Below are 27,754 nucleotides of genomic sequence, written 5' to 3'. Positions count from 1 at the left end.
TTGGCTATTGTTGATAGTGCTGCTATAAACATGGGGGTGCATGTGTCCCTTTGAAACAGCACACCTGTATCCCCTGGATGAATGCCTAGTAGTGCAACTGCTGGGTCGTAGGGTAGTTCTAATTCTAATTTTTTTGAGGAGCCTCCATACTGTTTCCCAGAGTGGCTGCACCAGTTTGCATTCCCACCAGCAGTGCAAAAGAGATCCTCTTTCTCCGCACCCTCCCCAACATCTGTTGTTGCCTGAGTTGTTAATGTCAGCCATTCTGACAGGACTGAGGTGATATCTCATTGTGGTTTTGATTTGTATTTCCCTGGTGATGAGTGATGTTGAGCATTTTTTCATGTGTCGGTTGGCCATCTGGATGTCTTCTTTGGAGAAGTGTCTATTCATGTCTTTTGCTCATTTCTTCACTGGATTATTTGTATTTGGGTATTGAATTTGATAAGCTCTTTATAGATTTTGGATAATAACCCTTTATCTGATAATGTCATCTGCAAATATCTTCTCCCATTCTGTCAGTTGCCTTTTAGTTTTGCTGATTGTTTCCTTTGCTGTGAAGAAGGTTTTATTTGCATGAGGTCCCAATAGCTCATTTTTGCTTTTGTTTCCCTTGCCTCCGGAGACGTTATTTTGGGGAGAGTGCAAGCAGGGGAGTGGCAGAGAAAGGGGGCCAGAGAATCTGAAGTGGGCTCCGCGCTGACAGGCTGACAGCAGCGAGCCTAACGTGGGGCTCGAACTCATGAACTGTGAGATCATGACCTGAGCTGAAGTCGAATACTCAACCGACTGAGCCACGCAGGGGCCCCTAAATATCCACATTCTTCTGCAGATGGCTGGTCTGCCAAATCATGCCTCCTTTACTGACTCTTTTCATCGCAGATAATTGCATTCCATTTCTTTTCATAAATACGTTATCAATTGCCAAATATGCGTAGGTCTCTAGTACTAGATTCCTATCAAGATAGTAAAGAAAAGTAAGACTGGATTTAAGCTCTCAAGGGCATTATGGGAGAGGCAGAACCTAATGCCAAAAATGGTACCTTGCCACGCCAATGTAACCTGGAGGAGACCAATTTTTTGAGGAGCCTATACAGGGAAAAATAGCTCCCACCATATCTGTCAAGGAAGGAGAGAGATACAGTTTTGAAAATCTGTATGTAAAGCAATACCAGAAGCATCAGGAAAGAAGTGGGCAGGGAGGTTAAAACCTGGTTGTACCCCCCTCCCCCCAACTTCCCAACCTGGCATGTATTAGGTATCCTTGAGACATGGGCACACTTAGAGTGATTAGTGGAGATCGGGAAGCCAGCCCAGGGAGCTGAAGCATTGCACCCACAAGTTGGTACCAGTGAGAACGTGCTGGAGAACGTGCCGACAATGGGCAGTGGCATCGCTGGGGCTGAGTGTAGAGCATTAAGAAGAGGAGGGCATGGCTGGGCTTTCTCCCTAAGGTCTTGACCTGGGAAAGCACGTCCAGCGTCTGAGAGACGGGTGCGTAGGCCTTCCTTGAAGGATATGTCACCGATATCCAAACGTGGCTTCATCTCCTCGGGGAGCCTGGTGTTCTCCGAGGCCCTTAGGGGAGTAAAGGGTCTGGCCACACAGCGATGAGCCCACCGTGGCTGGGGGAGTGCTGGATCAAGTTGGTTAAGTTTTCTTTCTCTGCTCTGGCTGGAGTAGCCCCCCCCCCCCGAAAAATCCCATAGCATGGGGCCTGGTGGAAAGGAGGCCATAGTCCCTTCCTGGTTTCACACTGATTGAGGAGAGGGGTGGGCAGAGCCGTCTCCCCATTCCTTCATTACAAGATCCAACATTTAGGGAGTACGCACCGTAGGGAGTATATTGTGAAAACTGCAGATGAAAGTTGTGGCATACATAGGGGTAAAACGATCATTATAAAACAGGGCAAAGAGGGCTAACACAGAGCCATACATTGGGAACTCAGGCGGGGACACGTAATCCAGTTTGGAGGTCTCTGGGGGGCAGGATGCTGCCCAATCTTAGACAGGAGGGTGGGGAGGGCTAGCTGGCAGGTAGGGCAGTGTTTGCCCAGGTCTAGGGGAAAAGAAGAGCCTGAAAGCTTAGGGAGTGAGGTGGACATCATTCAGTGGGGGCTGGACACAGATTGCTAGAGGTCTGCAGAAGTTTGCAAGCCCTCATACCTCTGGCCCACTGAGCTGTGCAAACACACTATCCATTTTCCCAAGTTTCTTTCTGAACAGTAGAACATGGGCTCTGTAAATGTGTGTGTGTGTGTGTGTGTGTGTGTGTGTGTGTGTGTGTGCGCGCGCGCGTACTCCAGATTCTGTACCTGGAGGCTCTCACAGTTCTGGGTGACCGCGATCCGTTTGGCCTGGCTCCCACAGTTCGTGACGGTGGTCTCTTTTCTGCTGCTGGACATCACCCAGTGGCTCTTCTGTAAAGCGTGGACTTGCTCCTGAGGAGAAGGAGGAGAAAAGCAGAAAATGAGACATCACCTACAGAGCCCGGCAAATTGTGCTCAAAATTATTTGAGCTGCCACTGGGTTTAGAGGATGGGGGTGAGGATACTCTGATTAGATTTCCAGGCCGCCTGCGTCAGAAATGATCCCCAGGCAGTTCTTCCCGAGAACAACTGGAAAGGACCCTATTGTCCTCAAGCCCACCAAAAGAAAGGACTTGAACCAGAAAATCTCCCACATCCCTCCAAAATCCCATGCTAAAGAAGGTCTCTCTCGAGGCTACACAGGAGCCAGCCTGTTATGGGTAAGGAAGGATAAACACACTCAAAGTGAAAGCTTTACCTGTTGTTATGAACGGCAAGGCAGAATCTCAACACATGCGGATCAAAATTGCTAATGAAAAAGGAAGCGTTGGGGCGCCTGGGTGGCTCACTCAGTTAAGTGTCCAACGTCGTTCAGGTCATGATCTCGCGGTTCCTGAGTGTAAGCCCCGCATCAGGCTCTATGCTGACAGCTTGGAGCCTGGAGCCCTGCTTCAGATTCTGTGTCTCCTTTCTCTGTCCCTCCTCTGGTGTGCTCTCTCACTCTCTCTCTCTCTCTCTCTCTCTCTCTCTCTCTCTCTCTTTCTCTCCCTCTCTCTCAAAAATAAATCAACGTTAAAAACAATTTTAAGAGGAAGTATTCATGGCAACTCCGATACTAGGAAGATACGACTCAACTATTCGTAGATCGCGACACCAGGAAGCTGGGAAAAGCCACGTGACTCTGCAGGAGACAGATTCTGTGGCTATTACAACCCTGATTCCCCTGAGGATGAAGGTTTGGTTTGGCTGTGGACCACGAGCTAGACGTTGACTAGTCTGACTCTCTTGTGGACCAACCACAAGCGTTGAGAGAGAAGTCTCTATTTCAACCCATAAAGTTCTGGACACGTATGGGGGTCAGGAGGAAGTAGGGCTTTGGGAGTAGTTAGGAAACCAAAGTGCTTGCTGGGAGGAACCATACATTTCTTTTCAATCACGGATTCTCAATGGAACGGTCTCAGGACTAGCCCAGGTCCCAACAGTCGTGTAGCCAGTCACCGGAGATCCCTCCTCACCTTCTCCCTCCACGTTGAACCCACCTCTAGTTGGCCCCCAGGTTCTGCTGGCCGACCTCCAATACCTTATGAATTCACTCAATCTCAGTTATAATGGTTGCAGCTCAAGCCATTCCAGTCCTTCCCTAAACAGGCTTCCTGTCTCCACTCTTACCCCTCTTCTTCAGACTAACTTATGCTTTTGGGTCACAGAGAGAGAGGTTTAGAACTTGAATCTTACTCTGCAATGATACGACTCAACCTCCAGGTCTGTGTGGGGGACGCAGGCTAACTTCCAGAACTGAGGTCACAAGATCTTCCCTGATCTAACCTGGCCCACCCCTCCGGTCTTCCCACCCACCTTGTGCCACCTCCCCGCCTCCTTCACCACACAGCCGTTGGCTCCCGTTCACAGGTACCTCACTTACTCCTTCTTACTTCTGTGGTTTTGTTCATCCAATTCTTCTCCGTGCATTGTGTTTCCACTCAAGCCAGGAAAGAATCCAGGGCATCCCCGACCCAAACCTTTTGTTCCACTTGCCACATTGGGGCAGAGAGATTTGTTCATGCTCGGATCTTCCTCCCTGACCTCTTGAGGGAGCACCACGGAACGCAGGCCGACCTCCTCACCTTTTCTGGTGCCGGCCACGTGTCAACAGGCAGAAAATGATCCCGAACGAGCAAATGGCCAAGTATCCAGCTAGCTTACAGCACTTATCCTTAACCTAAGCTCACGAGGCGGGCTACAGATTTTCCAGAGATGAGTTCAAATCCCTCCACCGTCATTCTCCAGCGGTGGGCCTGGCAGCAAGTTTGACTTCATCCCTTGAAGTCTCCTTGTTTTCGTGTGGAAAGTGGTGAAGACAAGTGGATTGTTATGCGAATGACCAAAAAAGAACATAGGCTAAGCTCTCACCACAGTGCTTCATGTGTGCTCTGTAAATAATTCATCTGTTGTCATTACCATCATCACCATGAATCAGCAGGACTCTGTCTTCAGGGTTCCTGTACGCACTTCTCACTTCTGTGTTTGGCCTTGATTTTCCTGATGGCCTTTCTTCATCTTGCCATCGTGGGGTGGTGGGAGACAGACGGACTCGCATAGAATACCTTCCTTCTCATCATCAACTAACAGAAACAGCAGCCTCCCTGAGATTCCATCTGTGTCCATCACTGCTAACAAGTGTGGTGGGCTGGAGGCATTTGGAGGGTGTGCACAGAAAGAAGAGGGAGAAACTAAGCACAGAAGTCTCACTCGTCCTTCTAAATGCGTAGCATACATTATGCACCATATGTTTTGTTCTTCTGAAATATGTTAGATCGAAGCCGCAAGTCTGACTTTGGTCTCTGGCCCAAAGCGGCTACCGAAAAGGGGCTATGACCTCATCCTCTGATCTTGCACTCTCAATAAGAAACCTCATTTTTCAATTTAGGGAAATCCAAGAAGCGATGATGTGTACGAATCCAGGGAAGGGCTCGTCCTATTCACACTTGTTACCACATCCAAAACAAACACAGTGAGGCCTATTAACATCCAGGGTGTCAACTTGGGTGGGGGTCCTTGGAAACCCAGAAGTCTCCACTGGCAGCTTCTGTCAAGGCTGACTGCACTTAACTTGTCAGGAAAGGTTGAGAGATTTACCAATTTAAATCCCTCCCGTGGCCTTCTGGTCTGCTGTTGTTCTCTGACCTACCACAGACCAAAACAATCATTCTGGGTGTCAAATTCACGGTTGGCCATTGTGCAAGAGCCCTGTGTTACTCAGGAAAGATCTTCAGAAATGATTATGACAAATCCTGTTATTGGTGGTTGTCTCTTCCTTTTGTTAGAACTTTTCTCAGCCTTCTGTCCTGTCTTTCCCTTTAAGATTTCACAGTGTTTTATTTGAAATAAGGGGAACTGTTCTAGATTTTTAAAGTGCTATCTGGGCTTGGTATCACATTTCTTTTTAAAAGAGACAATAATTGTGGGATTCAATTTGTTGCCAGGGACTGTATAAGATACTTACTATATTGGAGGGATCTGTTTTTATCATCACGATAACCTGAAAAAAAAATGTGATATCCATGAAGAAACTGAGGTTTAGAGAAGTAATTGAACTTGTCTAAGGTCACACAAATAGTAACCAGTGGAGACAGAATTAAAAACCTTTTAGAGCTTAATCCAAATTCCACACATTGCATTACCCTGTCTTTTTTTTCTTTCTTTCTTTCTTCTTTTTTTTTTTTTTTTTTTAATACCTCGGGGATTTTGTTTCCTAGTTACAACTCTGAGCGAGTTTTTCCATGGAAGAGACTATAGTCGGGGAAATGCCATAGTGGGAATCCAGCAGGAAGAAGAAAGCCTCCTGTCTCTTCATAGGTGGTGAAGACATTTGTTGGGCCAAAAATTAAATAATATCTACTCCTCATCAAGGAGGAGAGGTGTGGGGAAAACAGCCTGCAGAAATTTCCCTTTGAGTTGGGAAAGCTAACATTCTGTATCTTCAAAATACAAGATCACTTCAACTATAGCACAGAATGTAAAATTTCTTTCCAGGTGTACCCAGAGACTATTGACCGCATCTCGAAGAGGGAGGGATTCTGCTAAAATAATCATGCGTTGGCATTCCGGTAGACCCTGAACTTCCAGAATCCTCCTGCTCACCATAGAGATGTCCTCAAGTCTTCTGCTGGTAACATGAAGAGTCTCCCTTGGGTCTTAAACCTAGCTGCTGCCAAATCTGGGTCACTTCTGCCCAGAAGAGACTGTTCCCAGTTGCGATGGATCGGTGTGGTTGCTTCTCTGCCAACAACCGTTGTTGAGAGATTTGTTAGTTCCAGAATCTGGAAGAGCTGCCTATTAATTGCATTCCGTTACGCAAGACTAGATCGTCAAACATCTTCTAGGTACTTTGTGCTTTGTTTTAGGCACCAGTGTATAATTTGGAGGTATAAATAATGCAAATTTCCCTTTTGGAAATCTCAACTAGTCCACTGTTGTACCTCATGGAGGCTGTTCCTTTGCTGCGTGGGAAATAAGTTTTCCTGTCTGCACTGGAGTTGTAGGTAACCAACGAATCGTTCTTGCCCCAGCAGACAGCGTTTGGCCCTAAGCAATCTGTGAATAATTAAGCAACAAACACAGCTGCAAGTTCTAAAATGTTCAACATTTAATACATGTTAAGTAACATTTCTTCCCCCCATTGGAGAGGGAGGGGGCTAGACAAAATAATTATCGAGACTTAGTCCCGCTCTCCTCAAACTCATTTTGATGATCACTTTGTTCACAGACCAGCATTGAAGAACTGCCCCCTCCGCCAAGCAGGGCCACGGGCTCAGTGAAACTTCACCCATTGCCAAGTCCCAGATCTGTAAAGAGAGCGGACAAGCTGTCTATACAAGCAGTGTGGATTACTGCAAGACCGGGGGTTCTGTATCTCACTTGCCCAACGTTTGCTGGGAGGCCGTGGGTGGACCCCAGTGTATCTGTCTCATGTTCTTTCCCTGCGAAGCAAGAGGGTTGACTTATCTGATTTCGGAGACCCCTTTAGAGCTAATGTTCGGTGTATTCATGCCAAAGCACAGAAAAACCTGGCGTTGTTCCCAAACGCACTAAGAATGGGCAGGAGGCGAAGGAAGGTGGCGAAGGGCCAGCATTGCATCAGAGAGACCCGGGTGCAAATGTTGCCTCTAACGCGCTGAGTAATCTCGAGGGAGCTGCTCTACCTCTCTAAACCTCCAGGTTTCTTTTTGTAAGAAAATACTTAATAATACCGCATCCCTCGAAGAGAGAAGCGAGGCTGAACTGTGATAAATATAAGGCACTGGGGACGGTTTTGAGGCAGAATGAACTCTCAGTTGCTGACTCTGAAAGTCACAATTTGAAACTCAATGTCTGGCACTTACCCTTATTTCGGATGTTTGCCTCCTGAGGCTATCTTCTTTGATCTGTCCAACCTCGCGTCCCTCTTGTTGGAGGGCTCCTTAACTCCTTCTCCTGCACCCCTCATGTGTGTCCTTTGTCTGAAAAAGAAGTTCCAGTTTATTTGCTAATGGTTCAAAGTAGGGCTAAGTTATCTCTATAGTCTGCAGAACTCAGAGCCTGCCTTTCACAGGAAATTAATAGGGGCACTTGTTTATTACGTACGCGGGCTAGACTCAAGCTGGTCTCCCCATTTGCCAGTCCGTTCGACACACAGTAGCCAGATGATCAGATCCATCCAGAAGTACAAATCTGTGGAGTAGCTTCCCACTGATGTTATTACTCGATAAAATGGAAATTCTTAACAGACACTGCCAGTTTTCCCAGATCCACGTTGTGGCTCTAGCTTCTGCAGGGATAAGCTTCCTCCCACACCTAAAAACAGCATGCTCCTTTATGTATCAGAACCCTTGACACAATGCCTCTGCCATCGGCAACGTAGCACCCCCCAAGTATATTCTTCCTCCCCATTCAAAGCCCAGCTCGAATGCCTCTTTCTCAAGGAAGCACTCTCACTCACTCCATTTAAGACAAGATCATGACTTCTTGGTAAATGTGTGCATAAGAAGCCTACACTTCCCGGTACCTTTTTTTTTTTAAGCAATAGTTACAATCAAAATTTAACCATTATTGCTACAACTCATAAATTGATGCCTGTCCCGTCTTCCACCCTATGTAAATTCTAGGCTCAGAGTATGACTGTCCTTTCCACTACCACATTTCGACTGCACAGTACAATGTCTAGCACATAGTAGGTATTCAATGACATTTAGTGAATGAACTTTGGCTATTTGAATGAAGACGTGCACGTACAAAATGAAAACAGTCCATCCTGTATCGCAAGACGTGGAGTTGGATGCTCATAAATTATTTAAAAAGTTAGACATTTGACAGGAACAAAACGATCCTGAGATCCTGGAAGGCTCCAGGATGTACAGTTGTTGAAATGTCACCTTTAAGACGTGGGTATTGATTTACAGTTTGCATTCTTGAGTACAGAGGATTCTGTACTAGCAAGGAAAAAAAAATCCAATTTCTGAATCTCAGTAAAGGAGAAGACTAAGTCAGGTTTGGTATCATCTGTCGGAAGGAAGGGAAGGTTGTGTGTGTGTGTGTGTGTGTGTGTGTGTGTGTGTGTGCATGCACTCATTGAAGGGTTTAACATTGCCTGGCATTCTTGGTGGTGAGAAGAAAAAGCTGTAAGACATTTTATTTTCATCAGAGATTAGTTTTGCCTATTTTAATACATCGCCTGAGTTTTATCACACAGTAGTACTCTGGTATCTGACTGCCTGTGCTCAGAATAGTTTTGGAGTTTCACCCATGTTGTGGAGTGCACTAGCAGTTTGCTACTTTTCATTGCTGTGTAGTATTCCACGGGCTGGCTATACCACAAATCTTTAATCCATTTCATGTGATGGACATCTGGGCTCTCTATAGTTCCTTATACTATTAATGAAGTTTTTTTTTTTAAACATTTCTTGTACAAGTCTTATTGTGTATACAAGCTTTCCTGTCCTTTGGGTAAACACCTAAGAGTGGTATTCTTGGGTCACGGGGTAGGGATATGTTGACTTCCGCGATATCGCTGGACTGATTCTCAGAGTGGTTTTTGCCATTTTGCATTCCAGTTTCACGGCAGCCTCTGGTGTTGTTGATCTCTTATTGCAGCCATCCTGGTGGGTGTATAATATTATCTCGTAGTTTTAAATTGTATTTTCCTGAAAACTAACGTGGAAGTTTTCTTCATGGGTTATTGACAATTTGATATTTTTCTTTCTTACGTTCCTATTTGAGTCTTTGTCCATTTTATTTTGAACAGTGTCATTCACCTTTTAAATATTGGGTTTTAGGGGCGCCTGGGTGGCTCAGTCGGTTGAGCGTCTGACTTCGGCTCAGGTCATGATCTCGCGGTCCGTGAGTTCAAGCCCTGCATCGGGCTCTGTGCTGACAGCTCAGAGCCTGGAGCCTGTTTCAGACTCTGTGTCTCCCTCTCTCTGACCCTCCCCTGTTCATGCTCTGTCTCTCTCTGTCTCAAAAATAAATAAACGTTAAAAAAAAATAAAAAAAAATAAATATTGGGTTTTAGAGGTTGTGTATAGATTTATATATTTTGAATAGGAGTCTTAATCAAATAAATGTATTACAACAATTTTCTCTAAGACTGTGACTCACCTGTTCACTTCTTAAAGGTGTCTGTCGAACGGAATGTGCTTTATATTCATGAAGTCCATTTTCATTCATTTTTTCCTTCATGGTTATTACGTTTCGTGTTCTAAGAAAACTTTGCTCTCTTAAATGTTGTGAAGATGTCCTCTTTGTTTCATGATAGAAGCTTTGTTGTTTTTGCTTTTACGTCTGGGTCTATGAATCATCTTCTCAAATTGATCTTTGAATATGGTATAAGGTATGAATCAAAGCTCATTTTTTTGTTCCATATGGATCTATCCCTTTCCTCCACTGAATGGCTTTGGTCTCTGAGTTGAAAGTTAATTGACCATTTCTAATTATTTGACATTTAACTATGTTCTTTAGTTTATTTGCACCTGTATGGCGAAGATATTATATAATGATTCACGACTGTACCTCTCTTCCCAAACTCTACGTTCAGGGGCATCAGGTTGGTGGCTTGAAATCGGCCATGACGGGAACATTTACACCATGGAAACAGGGTACAGATCAAGGCTTAAGTGTTGTTATTTTGATTCTCCAGAGTTCAGAATGTATTGGGAACAATGTTAATAATGTAGATGCACCTTAAAGTGGTACCACGTTTGCAACTATGAGGCTGTGAAAAGCACCCAAATTGTAAGAAAACTTGTGGCCGTATTTGAAAGCTGTTATCACTCCAGCAAAGAAGTCATGCGCATCGTTAATGAATAGATGCTTCATTTCGTCTCCATCCCACCCATTAATGTAAACACAAACACCAACAAACATTCATGCGGGCACTATCCGCACTGTTTATCGCAACCGTAGGTGGGGCTGAGATACGAGTGTGTAACAAAAATGCCAACAAAAGCATTTTTGTGCGAATTAATGGACTATATGGAATCTATTTAAAAAAGAGTATTAACTATTTCATTATTATTTGTAAATGCCTTGCTTTATATTCCTTATATCAGCAACATTTATAATAAATTTGTGCATGTATAGATACCCACACTTTCTCCCTCTTCCTAACGAGAGCCAGCTGTTAAACATTTACCAGCCACACAACACTGCCTAACTTACAGTGCTGTGAAGAGTAAGTAGACGGAGCTCCATGAAACTGCTTGAATGTTGCTGGATTTCCATCAGGTCATGCTCAAGGTCTTGGCCAACTTGGAGAAAGTGAAGGGAAAGCTTTATGGGGGGAAGGGCTCTGATGGCTTTGCAGGAGGAAGTAAGGCGACACGGCCCGTGAGAAAAGCCCACGCTCAAGGCTCAGCCTCAGGAGAAGCACACAGGTGGGAAAGCAATCTTGGGAACGGTCCTCCCTCCAGGTAGGGCAGCATGAGGGCAGGTCAAGGCCAGTGGTGGGGAAAGGCAGGGAAAGTTGGCTTGGCATAAGTTTGTGAATACCCTTGAATTCCAAACTGTGGAGTTTGTACTTGAAATAGCAGGCAGTAGGGAGCCATTGAAGATCTCTGAGTCAGGGAATCGCACGGCTAGAGTTGTGTTTTCTGACAGTTAATCTGGAGGCATGGTAAAACTGGAGAAGAAAGGTTGAAGTTAGAAGTCAGGCTGCTGCTTTAAAATACGGAGGAAAGCAGGTGCCATGAGCCCAAACTAAGCCAGTGGCCATCGGAACAGAAAGGATGTGAGTAACGGAAGAAACAGATCCAGGGTAGAAGTGACAGCACTTGGAAAAATAATTCTACTTTCAAAAAAAAAAGAAAACCTTTTTATTTTTAAATTTTCTTTTAATGTGTAAGTTTTATTTTTCATGGAGGTTTGGGAATGTGGGGAGGTGTCAATGAATCAGAAAAGCATAAAACAAAGAGACTGAGGTGCTAAAAGCACTCAGGAATTTTTACACCAAACCCTCATTGATGTTCATTTGCAGGATTTGGGGTGATTGAGGGTTTTTGCTCCCGTGAATACAAATATTTTTTAATTAATGTACGCTTTAACTCTTATTTACTATTTCCTTCCTAAGGGCTTGCTATTTAATAAAAGGAATAAAATAAAGTCTTGTTTTTTTTTTTTTTTGTTTTTTGCATTTTTTTAACCAGAAATATTTATTTATTTATTTTAAAAAAATTTTTTTTCAACGTTTTTTATTTATTTTTGGGACAGAGAGAGACAGAGCATGAACGGGGGAGGGGCAGAGAGAGAGGGAGACACAGAATCGGAAACAGGCTCCAGGCTCCGAGCCATCAGCCCAGAGCCTGATGCGGGGCTCGAACTCACGGACCGCGAGATCGTGACTTGGCTGAAGTCGGACGCTTAACCGACTGCGCCACCCAGGCGCCCCTAACCAGAAATATTTAAAGAATGTTCTCTGTTTGCCTTTGAGTGCATTCTGGCGAGGTGACTTTAGGCCATAAAGACTTGAGTGCTTGGGTCATGTCCTGTCACAGAGCTTTGTCTTGTTTATTTGGAATATAGAGGAGATGTGGTAGAGACCACTTAATTCTCAGGAGCCATCTGAAAGCAGCCAAGCATAATTCTTAAGAAAGAAATTCTTTTAAAAACGATTTTTGGGGGGGGGGAGGGACTATAAGGTATTAGAATATTCTAGAAGTTCTTGAGGTTTGTTTAGGGTAAAATCATTCTAAAGAGAATATTCTCACAGACCATACACATCCTTTGGACTCAAGACAACGGGCGAGTTGATATTGTAGCTAACCTGGTGTGAGAGAAGGCATGTCTGTTCTTTTGCAAATCACATTGTATTATTTTAGTATTTTATTTACTTACTTATTTGAGAGAGAGAGAGAGAGAGTAGGAGAGCGGAGAGGGGGAGGAGGGGCAGAGGGAGAGAGAGAGAATCTCAGGCAGGCTCCACGTTCAATGATGAGCACAACACGGGGCTCGATCCCACGACCCTGGCTGGGATCATGACCTGAGCCGAAATCAAGAGTCAAATGCTCAGCTGGCTGAGCCAGCCAGGAGCCCCAGATGGCATTATTTTAAACCATCTTTTTGCTTTTGCAATTACAAAAGATGGGACTTGAGGTTGTCAAATAATTCAAATAACAAAAGGTATCATGCAGGGGGTCAGGGGGTGCATTGCAGTGTCAGAAGACCCGAGTTTGCATTTCCACACCTTTCTTGTTCTGTGGCCTTATGCGCAAAGCTTCTTTAAGCCTCTGTCTCCTTACCATCACATATGAGTAACGACCGAAATTAGCTCATAGGGTTGTTGTGATAACTAAGTGAGAGGGAGGAGATATATGGATATGTAAAGCATTTAAGTACTCTAGGAGAGCTACATGAATATATGAGACTGCATGAGAGCCAGTAATGGTTTAGCGATCTGGAACCTTACCATCATCACTATTTTATTACAATTGCACCTTAACTGTAGAAAGCAGAATAGCACCTGTCACATAATAAATGCTCAATAAACTACCTAGTATCTTAAGTATATAAGATGAAAATCCTCCAATCACAATCCCCAGCAATAACCACGATAAACAATAATAAATAATCATAGTAAATAATGACATCACTATGAATATGAACATATGCATATGGGGAAATATATGTTTATATTTTTCTATTTTATTTTTATCTCATTTTTTAAATGTCTGTTCATTTTTGAGAAAGAGAGAGAGAGAGAGAGAGAGAGAGCGAGCGAGCATGGAGCATGAGCAGAGGAGGGGCAGAGAGAGAGCAGGGCAGAGGATCCAAAGGAGGCTCTGTGCTCACAGCAGAGAGCCTGATGCGGGGCTCAAATTCATGAACCGTGAGATCACGACCGGAGCTGAAGTTGGACGCTTAATCGACTGAGTCACCCAGGTACCCCTATATATTTATATTTTTTAATACAAATGGGATCATACTAGATATATTGTTCTGAAACTTGCTATTGTACTTCAACTTTAAGAATTACTTACCCACTCAAATACACCCAACTGACTTTTGACAAAAGTGTGAAAGGAATTCAGTCTGATGCCCTACATCATACTGTTATTTGAATAATTTGACAACATAAAGCCCCATCTTTTGTAATTGCAAAAGCAAAAAGATGGTTTAAAATAATGCAATCTGGGGTGCCTGGGTGGCTTAGTCAGTTGAATGTCTGGCTCTTGATTTTCAGCTCAGGTCATGATCCCAGGGTCATGGGATCAAACCCCACATCGAGCTCTTTATTGAGTGTGCAGAGTCTTCAACAAATGAGGCTGGGGCAACTGGACATCCCTGGTCAAAGATCAGAATCTCAACCGAAACTTCATACCCTATATAAAAATAAACTTAAAGTGGATCATGATTAGAAATGCAAAATGTAAAACTATAAAGCTTCTAGAAAAATAACAAAAGAAAATCTTTAGGATCCAGGTCTAGTCAAAGGGGTCTTTAGACTTGATATCAAAAGTATCTGCAAAAGGAAAAATTGAGAAATTGGACCCCATCAAAATTAAAACCTGTTGCTCAGGGAAAGATTCCCTTAAGATAAGACAAGCTATAGATTGAGAGAAAAGACTTTTGCCATGTATCTGACAAAGGATTAGTATCTAAGATATACAAAGAACTCAACACCCAACACTAAAAAACAAAACAACCCCCTCCCTGCCCCCCACCAACAAGCAATCCAATTAAAAAATAGGCAGAAGGCATGAATAGGCCTAAATACTGATGAGGATGTAGACAGGGCAAAGAGGACATAGGGCGCATGAAAAGATGTTCCGCATCGTTAATCATCTGCATCGTTAAGCACACCTTAAAACCACAATGGGACATCTCCACACACCTATCAGAATGGCTGAAATAAAAAAAAAAGTGGTGACACCACCAAATGCTACTGAGGAGGCAGAGAAATGGGTCACTCACACATTGCTGGTGGGAATCTAAAATAATGGTACGGACACTCTGGAAAAGTTTGGCAACTTCTGATACCACTAAATACACAACTGTCCTGTGGCTTAGCCATTCTATTCACTTTAGGACATTTGTCCCAGAAAAGTAAAAATGTATGTTCATACAAAAACCTGTCCATGAATATTCAGAGCAGCTTTGCTCATAATGGCCCCAGACTGGAAGCAACCCAGAGGTCCTTCAGCAGGTGAGCCGTCCAACTGTGGACCCATACTATGCAATACTGCTTGGCAATAAAAAGGAATGAGCTATTGATTCATGCAACGACTTGGATGAATCCAGATAATTTTATGCTGAAAGAAGTCAACCTCAAAAGGTCACATGCTGTAGGATTCCATTTATACGGCTCTCTTGAAGTGAAGAAATTATGAAAATGGAGGACAGATTAGTTGCTGCCAGGGGCTACAGACAAGGTAGACAAGGGAGGTTTTAAAAGGGCGGCAAGAACGATCTTTGTGTTGACAGAACCGGTCTGTGTGTTGCGTCTGGTGCCCGACACAGGCACCCACGCGTGGGATAACACTGCATAAAGCTGATGTGTAGAACTGGGGAAGACTGAGAAGGAGCAGACAGTATCTGCATCGATATCCAGGCTGTGATATTCGACCATGATTGTGCAAGACGTTATCACCGGAGAGAAATGGGGTAGAGTCTCCGTGAGATCTCTCTGCATTATTTCTTGCAACTGCCTGTGAACCCATAGTTTTCTCAAAATAAAAAGTTTCAGTTGGGGGTGCCTGGGTGGCTCTGTCGATTAAGCATCCAACTCTTGATTTTGGCTCAGGTCATGATCTCACGGTTTGTGAGTTCAAACCCTACATCAGGCTCTGCACTGACAGCACAGAGCCTGCTTGGGATTCTCTCTCTCTCTCTCTCTCTCTCTCTCTCTCTCTCTCTCTCCTGATTCTCCTCCTCCTCTCTCTCTCAAAACAAATACATAAACTTTTTAAAAACGTTTAAACAGTGGAATATTATAAGTCGTTAGCAAAACAATTAAAAGTTTTGACTCATTTCAACTGTTGGCACTTAATTTTTTTTTTTTTCTTTTAGGCGCTCACTTGCCAAGCATTGATTGGCCAAGTTCTATCACGTTTATTATAAACAATTCCAACAAGTTGTGCAGGGGCGATGCAGTCTAATGGCAGCAGACGGAAATGGTGTGTGAGGAAACTGGGTTAAAGATCTGGAACCACAGCTGTGCACTTAACAAGTTCATTTATTAGGGACCTCATTGCATATCCGTTGGGAAGGGTAATTAAGCATGAAGATTAAGTCGGGTAGTACCTTCCCGAGGAAGGCCGCTCTGGGTTACAGACGGCCTTTACCAGGAGAGTCAAGACTTGGGCAACTCCCATCTAGTTGGGAAATTCAAGCCCATTATCTCTTACTGGGGAGGCGGTAATGACCGTCATGGAGGAAGAAGACCTCAATTTAAGCAAACAGCTGTTTTTCCTTGACAACAGAAGGGGAAACAGGGCTCAAGTCGGCCCTTAGTGAACTGATCCATGGAAAGGTAGTTGAAACAGATTCTCTCCTCGAGCACCAGCCCTACGTGAGTAATGCGCAGAATCCGAGAAACGCCGTTTTGTGGGGAGCCTGCAAAGCAAAGGGACCCTATCCTCTTGTTGGCCTGGTTTCTGATGCTGTCCCCAGGCAGGTCCGGGACCCGCGTTCTCCTTTTGGGAAGATTATTCAGAGCCCCCGTCCAGGAGGGTTTGTGGCTTGTCCCGAGAGGGTCCCCGTGTCCTATCCCGGGTGTCCCAACTGGCGGGCCCTCCGGTCAGCTTCCCTCGGCACCGTGAGGTGGCTCGGCATTAAAATTCTTCAGATTTGCTCCCGGCCTCTGCAGTGGGGAGGATTTGATTGCAGCACTGGAGGGCTGGACAAACCCCACTAACGGTTGCCAGTCAGCTGTGATTTTCCATTAGCCGCATCTCATTATCCCGTCAGGGCTCCTTCGTGCCTATCGATGAGAAACAATGTGTAATCACTTGCGACTGATTGCAAATCACTCTCCACGGCCTGTGCGAGCCTTGGCCCACGACCACGTGGCCTAGACTGCCAAATGGTCCTCAGGCCCGGTGGCCTCACACTGCCTTCTTAGCGGGGCTCCAGGAGTTTGGGGCACGTCCTTTCGTCTTGGGGCGAGGCGGGAGACAGAGAAACGGGTGAAAGGGGAGTACTGGCTAATCGCAAGCCCCACAGAACTCCAGAATCAGGTTCAGAATGGCCATATTGTGGGACTCATTTCAGAGACAGAAAAACATCGCAGCCCCTTCCCTTCACGGAGAACTAGACGGATTCTAGGATTCTAGAACCACTGACTTGGTGGGAGCAGGGACCACGTCTTTTCTAACAGAGTAGAGCATACTTGTACAGCTCAGGCAATGAAGGCCCTCAGATCAGACTCAGATTCCGATTGCTACTACCTATACGACATCGGGCAAGTCGCTGAATCTGTTCGAGCCTCAGTTTTCTTATCTGCGAAATGGGAGTAATAGCACTACCAAGCATTTAGAGATGTTTTAATGATTAAACGAGATCATAAATGCAAAACTTTTTAGAATTCACTGAATGCCACTGGTTGGTATTAATATAATTTGGAGTTAAAAAAGATACTCATTTCTTGGGGTACCCGGGTGGCTCGGTTGCTTAAGCGTCCAACTCTTGATTTTGGCTCAGATCGTGATCTCACAGTTCCTGAGGCCCCAAGTCGGGATCTCGCTGACAGCATGGAACCTGCTTGGGATTCTCTCTTTCCCTCTGTCTCTAGTATGCTTCCTCTCTCGCTCTCTCTCAAAATAAATTTATAAACATTAAAAAAAAAGGCACTCGTTTCTTAGTACTGGATATCACCACCCATACTGTACTCTCTTTCTGCCTAAAGGAAAAAAAAAAAATACATGACAGAAAAATCTCAAGTTCCAAACGTGTTTTCTACCGAAAACTATGCCTATAATAGAGGCAGACAAATGTAGTCAAATATGCATGGAAAAGGAGCTTATGGACTTCAAAGCACATTAGCACAAAAAAGGAATGAGGTTTGTCATAGCTGCACGTTGGAATCACCTGAAGAACTTAAAATAAATATCTACAACCAGCCAGCCCCTACCTTAAACCATCAAAATCAGAATGTCTCCGGGTGAGGCTTTGACGTCTTTATTTTTAATGCCCTGCTTCCCACCTCCTCCCCCCGCACCCTTCCAACCAGGTAATCTTAACAGACGGCCAGGGTCAGAGCTAAAGTTTCCAAGAGATCTGAGAGATACTACAATTATAAAACGTGTCCAACTTTATTTAAAAGTAGCACTACCTACGCTTCTCTGACAGAGCAATACATCTCTTTCCATCTCTCTTCCTCCTCTCCTTCCTCCTTTCCTCCTCCTCCTCCTTTGAAATCCATGCTGAGCAATCATGCTGGAAACCTTCTCCAGCTTCCCACCTGGGTGGAAGGCTTTCTGACTTGATCTTTCTCTGGCGCTAAAGAGCTCCCGAGAGGCAGGGAAATGAGGGAACAGTCTATAATTACCCTGATTATTGCCAACAAGAAGGCTCAGAAAAGGCAGAGTCACAGACATGCCCAGACCGTTCTGCAGGCATCCAGAGAGCTCGCAGGAACCCAACTGGGCAAGAGCTAGCACCTAGAGTTCTGGTAGGGAGGGAGAAGTAATGAACCTTGGAGGTCTGAATGCCAAGGTGTTGGGCTCCTTGGTGTCAGCAGGTGACCGAGCTTCTTGCTTCTGAGCACAAATGGCAGGGCTGTTTTCTCCCGTCATCGGAAAGTCTCTTCAAGGGTCGCAGAAAAGGAAAGAGGGTGTTGGAGCTCCTGTAGATGTTTTGTTTTGTTGTTCTTCGTTTAAATGCTCGTCTCTTGCCAACTCCCTGATAATCACCACACAACTTGTTGGGAAGGCAAAGCACGCTAAGGGAGATCCCACCCTTGACCCAGCTTTGGCAACACCTCAGAGAATAGGAGACAGGGTCAGAATTTACCGAGAATTCAAAGTTTGGTTTAAGGTAGTTCCTCTAATCTGGGGACGTGGTGGGTAAGGATCCTATACAGAGTTCAGGATTGGGGGTACACGGTAAGCATTCAGAGACTCTTTGGTCACCACTTGACTGTCGATACTTTCCATGGTGGATCTTCAGGGAAACTCGCGCAATGAATAGACGCTGCATGGGCGAGTGTCACTTTGGGTAGCGAAGACATTATTGAAGACAGAGGAATAATAATGCCGTGATAATGTAACACAGACAGCAAGTCGTGTGTGTGGTGGCGTGGTTTCAATTTTCCGTGTCCAAAGTGTGTGTGTGTTCGGCGGGGGAGCCAATGACTTCATTTCTCACTTTGTGCTTATCTTTATTACAATGAGGGAGAACTTTCTCTCAGACCCGAATCTCCTGAAATGGTTATGCTTCCCCTGGAAACCTTTGTGATTTGGCCTTTGGGATATTGCAAAGCTTGGGATCGATCTTGTGTCCTTCCTTGTTTTTGCCTCATGGGAGTTCAGAGCCAAACCACCTTCAGCAAATGTAAATCACCCCACTTTCGGACATACCCACGGCCCTCTGGTTTGTGACGATCCCAGTCTCCATGTTTCTGTGTGTTTGTCCGGAGCGATGACGGGTGAAGTGTGGGGCAGGATTCTGTGATGCCTTTTCACGGACCTCACTCCCTGGGAGGAAGGAAACGGATGCCTGGGGGGAGAGGCCCTATGTGTGAGTCTGGGTGCCCCTTGGCCGTGGTTCTTGGTACAAATGGCTTGAATCTTAATAGGAGAGAATCCCAGAGGGTATCAATCAGTCAAGAAGAAAAACTCTACTTTTTAATTTAGCGGTTCCTGCCTTGGGAAGTGTTTTTGTCTCCCCGACCTTTATTTTTTTACCAGTATTCCTTTAATTTGACGTTCCTGCGAACAATTGGGCTTTGTTCCTTTAATTATAATAGTCATAGCCATTTGTCATATGCTGAAAAATATACATAGTTGCCATATTGTTTCAAGGATAGAAAACATTTCAAGTATACGCAAAAACATGGAGACCAACGCAACGTAGCCAGTACGGTCATGTCTCAACTTTGTGAAATCTAAATTTTTCTTCTGACCATATTCACTTACAGCTTTTTCCCTAAATAATGCACTCTTACAAAGAGAGTTAAAATCCAATGTATCTACCCCATTTCACCCTCTGCCTCTCTTTTTTATTTATTAAATATATATATATATATTTTTTTTTAATTTTTTTAACGTTTATTTATTTTTGAGACAGAGAGAGACAGAGCATGAACAGGGGAGGGGCAGAGAGAGAGGGAGATGCAGAATCCGAAGCAGGCTCCAGGCTCTGAGCGGTCAGCACAGAGCCCGATGCGGGGCTTGAACTCACAGGCCGCGAGATCATGACCTGAGCCGAAGTCGGATGCTTAACCGACTGAGCCACCCAGGCCCAAAAACATATATATATATTTAACTTTTGTTTATTTTTGAGAGACAGGGAGAGACAGAGCGTGAGTAGGGGAGGGGCAGAGGGAGAAGGGGAGACACAGAAGAATCCAAAGCAGGCTCCAGGCTCTGAGCGCTCAGCACAGAGCCCTGCATGGGGCTCGAACCCACGAACCATGAGATCATGACCTGAGCTGAAGTCAGCTGCTTAACTGATTGAACCATGCAGGCGCCCCAATCCCTCTCCTCTTGCCAGAAATAAGCAATTATCCCGATTTTGGTGATTAGCATTCTGCCTCATGGTTTTACCCCTTTACTAAATATACGAAAGCCCATACACAACATAATCGTGATGTATTTATATTCTCAGTTTTATCTAACCAATAACCTTCTGCAACTTTCCCTCTTCGTTTCATATTACGTTTGGGAGATTAATTCACTCATTTTGATACGTGTACTTCTCATCAATCCATGCTATCTGCTGAGGAGCATTTTATTGAGTACACCAATTCACTTCTCCATCGTCCTGCAGACAAGCATTTGGGTGGCTTTGCATTTGTGGCTATCGTCAACATTCCAGTTTCCAGCAGTAAACATTTTGGTATCTGCACATCCTCTGCGTGTGGGCAAAGGTTTCTCCCGGGCCTCGTCCTAGACTTGCAACTGCTAGGTCTCTGTTCATCTCATTTTCAATTTGACACGGTTTTGCAAAACTGCTCTTCGAGGTGACTGTGAACAATTCTACTCCCGTCAGAAGATGGATGAGCACTTCTTCTGTTCTGCTTCCTTGCCAGCACTTGGTATTGTTAGACTTCTCAATTCTAGACTCTCTTATGCATGAGCGCCGTCTGTTAGAGCCAATTTTGTTTGAATTTCCTTTATTCCTAGTGAGATTGGGCATCTTCTCATTGGCTTATTGACCTTTTGGGTTTTCCCTTCTGCGGCCTGCCTATTCATAATTTTGCTCATTTTATTAGAGGCTTCTTTGTCCTTTTCTTACTGACTGTACGATATCCTGGGTACTAACCCGTTGATGGTCGTAAATGTGGTGCTATTATTTTCTGGTTGTCCTTTTAGCTTTGCTTACAGCGTCTTTTGCTGCATATAATTTTCAAATTTTTTTATTAAATTTTTTTTAACGTTTTATTTACTTTTGAGACAGGGAGAGACAGAGCATGAACAGGGGAGGGTCAGAGAGAGGGAGACACAGAATCTGAAACAGGCTCAAGGCTCTGAGCTGTCAGCACAGAGCCCGACGCGGGGCTCGAACTCACGGACCGCGAGATCGTGACCTGGCTGAAGTCGGACGCTTAACTGACTGAGCCACCCAGGCGCCCCAATAATTTCCAAATTTTAATAACACCAAACTTACCAGTCGTTTCCTTTAGGTACTATGCTTTTTTGAGTCATGGTTAGGAAATCTTTCCTAATGGAAGGCATCAGGGTACTGTCCTCTATAATCTGCTAAGTTTTAAAAATTTTGTTTTCCACGTGTATGTCTTGGCCCACTTGGAATTGTGTGTGTGTGTGTGTGTGTGTGTGTGTGTGTAATGGGGAAGGGAACTTATTCGTCTTCTTTTGGAAAAACAGTTGTACCAGGATTCTTGATTATGTAGCCCATCCCTCCCGCCCCCTGCCCCCTGCCCCCAACCCACTGATCTCTGTGCCTGTTACATTCTAGGTCAAGTTTCCACAATTGCTTGGCTCTGCTTTGGAACTTTCTGTTGGTTTATTTTTCTCTCCCTCTAACACTGCCACAGTTGCTACAGATTTATAATAAACCTTTATACCTGCTAAATCTTACCTTAATCTTACTTTATTCTATTTATTCAAAATGACCTTGACTGTTCTTTCCTTTCACGTCCCATATGAAATGTTGGTATTGTCTTCTCAAGTTCCTTGCTATGGTTTTGACTGGAGTCACTTTGAATTTAAATGTAGATCAACTGGAAAGAATTGCCCGTTTATGATCTGCTCACTGTGACCACGATCTATATTTTCATATACTGAGATTTTCTTTTATGGCTTTTTTTATGACGTTTTCTATTTTTTATCATAGAGGTAGATTTTTGTTAGACTTTTTCTGTATTTTTTATTAAAATGTTTTTTCAGGTTCTTTTATATATTTATTTTGAGAGAGAGACAGAGACAGCATGACAGCATAAGTGGGGGTGGGGGCGGGGGAGAGAGAGAGAGAGAGAGAGAGAGAGAGAGAGAGAGAGAGAGAGAGAGAAGCCCAAGCAGGATCTGCACCACCAGCCCAGAGCCCGATGCTCAAACCCACGAAACCGTGAGGTCATGACCTGAGCCCAAAGTGAGAGTCAGACGCTTAACTGACTGAGCCACCCAGACTCCCCGTTCTGGGTTTATTATTTAGTTGCCAGTGTAAATACCACCAATTTGATAGTATGTTTTGTAATGATGTACTGTTGATGAATAAGAACACAACTGACTTGTGTGTTTTGGGCTTGAACCTAGCAGCTTCGGTGACCTCTCTTATCATTTTTAATATTTTGTATCTAAAATGCTTTTAACCATGAGTGGGGTAAGGGTATCACCAAAACGTCAAATCAGTTGTTTCTAGGTAAGGTGGTTATGGGTATGATTGATTTCTGTTTCTTTGTACTTTTCAATACTTTAAATTTTGGACATTAGGCATCATCTCCTTAGTAACTGGGGGAAGAACTGAAAGTTAATTAACAATAGTGTCAGTAAAATCCATCGTTTGATTAACACCTACGCTTGTCAAGCATGTGGTAACTGCTCCGCATACATAATTTAATTTTAATCCTGACAGTAACCTTGCACAGAAGATATTTCTTGTCCCATTTTTAAACAGGGAAACTGAGGCACAGATCAACTTGCTTCAGGGGTCACCCACCCACTAAATAGGTGAGCTGGGTTTCACGGTGCTAGGCTGTTTTCCAGGCAAACTCAGAAGGACGCTCTCTTGTCGTGGATTTTCCTTTACTGAATTCATCTATAGAGGGTTAGTTCATCATTGACAGGGCTGTTTGTCCTTATCTCAGGGCAGAGCCTCCGGGACTCCAGGGAGGACAACTTTAGAAAGACTGCCTGCTGGGCCTGCAGCCTCCTGGGTCCCCCACGGTTGTGGGGAGACCAGGATGGCAACCAGCTAGATGGGAGCAGGATCCTGAAAAGGAAAGCCACGGTTTGAAAGAATGGATGATACCCATGGAGGTCAAGCTTTTCTAGGCTCCTCGGCAGGCAAGAATGCCATCGAGCAGTTGCACTCTTGGGAAAAGGAAGCCCATCCCTTAAGGGTGAAGATTGGGCCTTTGTCTTTAGTCTTCCTAAAGTTTAATAACGAGAAATCAGACTTGAAAGGATTTCAGGAATCTAAACCCACACATGGGTTACGGCAGAGACGGGGAGGAAACATGGGACTATACCAAGTAACTTATTGCCTTGGTAAGTCTGTTTCTAGCGCATTAAGGATCCGGGGAATGTTAAAATACAACTTTTAGTAATTACGTCTAAGTCACAAGCCGGCTGTCTAGCCAGATAACACAGGTAGAAGTTATCTCTGGAAGAATCGTTATCAACCCCTATCGCCACACACAAGGCCTCACAATTGTGTCCTATAAACCTCTGTTTCTTAGTCTCCTCCTCCTCCACCCCCTCCCGGTGGCCCCTCTGCTCTGCCCTAGGGCGGTGTTCGGACTTCTGTGGGCCCTCCACGTGTTTGCCCTCATGGGCACCTTCCTCCATAAAATGATAATCGAAATAGTATACCTTATGCCAGCATTGATGTAAAGATGAATATAATCCACGCAGGATTCGATAGTACAAGTTCATTATAATTAATTACATTCACTTTTTTCTTCTGACTTTAAAAGAAATTAAAATTAAAACCTTTCTGTGGGTCCTGAAAGTATTGTGGGTCCTGGACATTGGATGACCTGTACCTGAGAGAGAAATCAGCCTCTTCCCTCCCTCTCTCCCTCCCTCCTTTACCTTTCTTCCTTTCCTCCTTCCTTCTTTTCTTCTTTTCTTTCTTTCTTTCTTTCTTTCTTTCTTTCTTTCTTTCTTTCTTTCTTTCTTTCCTTCCTTCCTTCCTTCCTTCCTTCCTTCCTTTCTTTCTTTCTTCCGTTCTTTCTCTTTCCTTCTTTCTCTCTCTCTCTCTTTTTCTTTCTTGCCCCCTCTCTCTTTCTTGCTTTAAATTTTTTCCCCTTTCCTGTCTAGACTGGGCATACTGACTTAAAGAAAACAAGTTTTCAGATGCTTCTATATCTTGCTTGCAATCATTTCTGTCCTAAGATGAAACAAATAAGATATTTCCTTCATCTTCCTTAAAACCAGACCAAACAACAACAGCCAACAGCGGAAATCTGTGAATCTACATTTTTCCTGGAATCCTAACCAGCGTTTTTTTCATCCCATCATACGTAGCTTACATTTGCTAGATTTTTCTTTTTTTCAGCTCCGCTTACATACTACTACCATTCATGAGGAGCCGGAAGGAGCTGTTAGCAATCATCCCTAATGCCGGCTCAACTTCTGCGTGCGTTCCGTCTTCCTTTCGAGTTTAGATACTCGGGATTTCTGCCGGCATGAAGGATGACAGGGGAAAACACGAAGTGAGAGAGGCATGGCCCATCCTGTCGTGGGAGAACGGAAGGCCACTGTGAGGCACCCGGCTGCCGGGGGTGTCCACGGAGGCACCATGGTTTTCCTCTTGCTTCTTGGGCGGCAGCTAGAGTTTCCAAACTGGTTTCCGTCGCTCTTAGAGCAGCACACAGGCATTCAGATATAGCCCTTGGGAGTTACGGGGCCTTCCTCTTTGCTCCCTTGAACTGCAGGACTGTGAGTCTGTGGGGGCGGGCAGGGGGCCGAGGAGGATCAAGGTTGGCTGTCCTTGTCCATGGGCCGGTGATTTACAACCTCAGAATGTGCTCCAGGTTTGAGCGAATGCACCATTTAATACTGGATCTGTAGAAGGCCTCCCCCTGGGCCACATCCTTCCAGCCTCGGGATGGAGGGACAGTGGGCTCCCCATGGCGGAGCGGCTTCTGGAGGACACTAGACCCCGGCTACCTGTGTTACAGGAAGTGGACGTGAGCTGTGGGCAGAGAGATCAGAGCTTCTGTTATTCACGCAGCGTGGAGTGTCTCTGCGTTTCACATTGTGTCACATCGGGTCGGGGGGGGGCCGGGGAAGGAGAATGCAGAGTCATGGTTCAGGGCCTGTTGGATGTAACTGCTCGGTGGATCACTTGGGGGGAATCTGCACCAATTTCCTCCATCAGTCTTCCTTTCTCCATCCTTAGGATAATAGAGACTCTTTATAGAGTGACTACGAAGAGCCTCCGTGTGCCGGGTCACAGCTATGCAGACGTTGTGCCGTAGACAGCGTAACCACATACAGAAGGAAGCATCGCTCTCTTTAGTTCACTGTGAAGAAACTGAGTCTCAGAGAAGAGGACTTCTGGGAGGGGGGATGGGAGGACACCTAGCCAATTCTTAATCTGAATCTGTGAGATTGCTTGATTTATTTTTAATTTTTTTAACATTTATTTACCTTTATAAATAAAGAGAAAGAGAGAGAGAGCAAGGGAGGGGCAGAGAGACAAGGAGACACAGAATCAAAGCAGGCCCCAGGCTCTGAGCTGTCAGCACGAAACTCCAAGCAGGGCTCGAACCCACGAGCTGTGAGATCATGATCTGAGCCACTAGGAAGCTGAGAGAGACAGGATGAAAGAAGAAAGAAAGAGAAAGAGAAAGAAAGAAAGAAAGAAAGAAAGAAAGAAAGAAAGAAAGAAAGAAAAAGGAAGGAAGGAAAGAAAGAAAGAAAGAAAGAAAGAAAGAAAGAAAGAAAGAAAAAGAAAGAAAGAAAAGGAAAGAAAAAAGAAGAAATAAAAGTGTGATGGCTATAATGAATAATGAACAGCATTTTGATCAATTCTGGCCAACTTTTGTGCTGTGTGACTCTAATTAAAATCTAACTGGGTTGGTCCAAAGGAAGTACTACTTTCTATAGAACATGGATTTGATCTCCTTAAATGAACACTGAAATGATGTCTACATTATGAAAACAGCAATGAGCTATTCCTTGCCTCCTTTAACTGAACAACTTTTGATTCGACCTAACATAGGTACATCTGGGCAAACAAAATAAATAAAAATGTTTTCCCAGTCCTAAGCAAACTTTGGAATTCTATTGGTTTAGAATGGTTCTTGGAAAACAGCTACCTCGTTGAGTTCTCGGGTAACGTATCGCCAGGAATGAGAGCCACAATTCCACCCAAATGAACACCATCAGCTTTGCAAAACTGCCATCCTTCCTCAGCGTCTTCACACAGGTTGTTCCCTCTTCTTAGAATTCTTTCCCTCTAGGCTTCACCTAGCAGAATCGTACTCATCTACCAGGTCTCAGTGAAACATCTCTTTCCATGAGAAACCTCCTCCCCTTCCTATGAGCAGACCCTAGGGTGGCCCCCACGATTCTTGGCCCTGTGTTAACACACTATATAACCCATTCTTGAGGTAAGCAAAGTCTTGACTTGTCGACGGCCAACTGGATTTTACAGATGTAATTAAGGTCCCAAATCAGTTGACTCTATGTTCATCAAAAGGAGATTATCTTGCCTTACTGGGCCCCCACCTCATCAGGTGAGGCCCTTAAGAGAGACTAGGCTTTTCCTGAGACAGACTTTTCTTGTGGGTTTGATGAAATGGGAGGCCACAGACAGGTAGAGAAGTCTTCATGGCGAGGAACTGTGAGCTGGCTCTAGGCTCTCAGGGTGACCTCCAGCCAATAGCACAAAAAGTCTGGGATCCTGGGTCATACGACACAGGGGAATCAATTTGGCCAATGATTTGAATAAGCTTGGAAGTGCATGTGTCCCATTTTAGCCTTCAGATGAGAACATGGCCCAGCCAACTCCTTGACTGCAACCTTATAGGACCCCAAGCCAGCTGGACCATACTATGTTCCTATTGCAGGCTTCCCATGGAGCCCAGCCCACATTCTCCTTCTAGCCTTCTTTCTGGCATTTTCCCCTTGCACTACAGCAGGGGTTGAAAACGACAGCCAATGGGCCAAATTCAGGCTGACACCTAGCACCTAAACACTTTATGTAGTCCATGAGTTGTTTCTGTACATGGTTGGAGCAACATTTTTAAAGAAAACTATTTTATGGCACTTAAAGATTCTATGAGATTCAGAGTTCAGAGATTATGAATACAGTTTAATTGAAGCACAGCCACACCCATTGGTTTATAAGATGCCTATGCCGGTTTTCTCACCACAGCAGCAGAGTCGAGCAGTATGGACCACAGACACAAAATTATTTACTCTGTGGCCCTTTAAAGTAAGAGGTTGTCAACCGCAGACCTAGAGCTTGAGAGCTATAGATGGAGATGATAAGGCAGAACGAGCTTTTTCCACCTGCTGGCCTAGGTGGTCAAGCAGGGGGTTGAGTGCAAGAAGTGTGGCATCTCAGGCTTACCTGCAGGGGGAGCACCTGAGGAAGGGGGAACAGACACCAAGGTGCACAGAGGCAGCAATGCTGTGGGAGAAACACCACCTTCCAGTAGCATTTGGACAGCTGCATAGGGTCTTAAGGAAGATGTTTTATTTTTTTATTTTTTAAGTTTATTTATTTTGAGAGGGGGAGAAGGGGCAGAGAGAGAGGGAGAGACAGTGAATCCCAGACAGGCTCTGCTCTGTCAGCACAGAGCCCAATGCAGGGCTCTCCCTCACAAACCATGAGATCATGATCTGAGCCAAAACCAAGAGTCAGACGCGTGACCCACCGAGCCACCCAGGCACGCCAAGGACG

The 27,754-nt window shown here is 44.7% G+C and overlaps 1 long non-coding RNA gene across 1 annotated transcript; it reads right to left on the bottom strand.

The window, feature by feature from the left end:
* Positions 1-2,385: 2,385 nt before the first annotated feature.
* Positions 2,386-7,490, bottom strand: LOC125153517 (uncharacterized). The gene is made up of 3 exons (XR_007147499.1): positions 7,411-7,490; positions 5,532-5,567; positions 2,386-2,440 (listed from the first exon to the last, which is right to left on the bottom strand). It is a non-coding gene; the product is annotated as an uncharacterized LOC125153517 (long non-coding RNA).
* Between the last annotated feature and the right edge of the window lie 20,264 nt (positions 7,491-27,754).

This window comes from Prionailurus viverrinus, chromosome E2 (genome assembly GCF_022837055.1).
Source record: "Prionailurus viverrinus isolate Anna chromosome E2, UM_Priviv_1.0, whole genome shotgun sequence".
Taxonomy (NCBI): Eukaryota; Metazoa; Chordata; class Mammalia; order Carnivora; family Felidae; genus Prionailurus; species Prionailurus viverrinus.
This window is presented reverse-complemented; position numbering and strand designations above follow the sequence as displayed.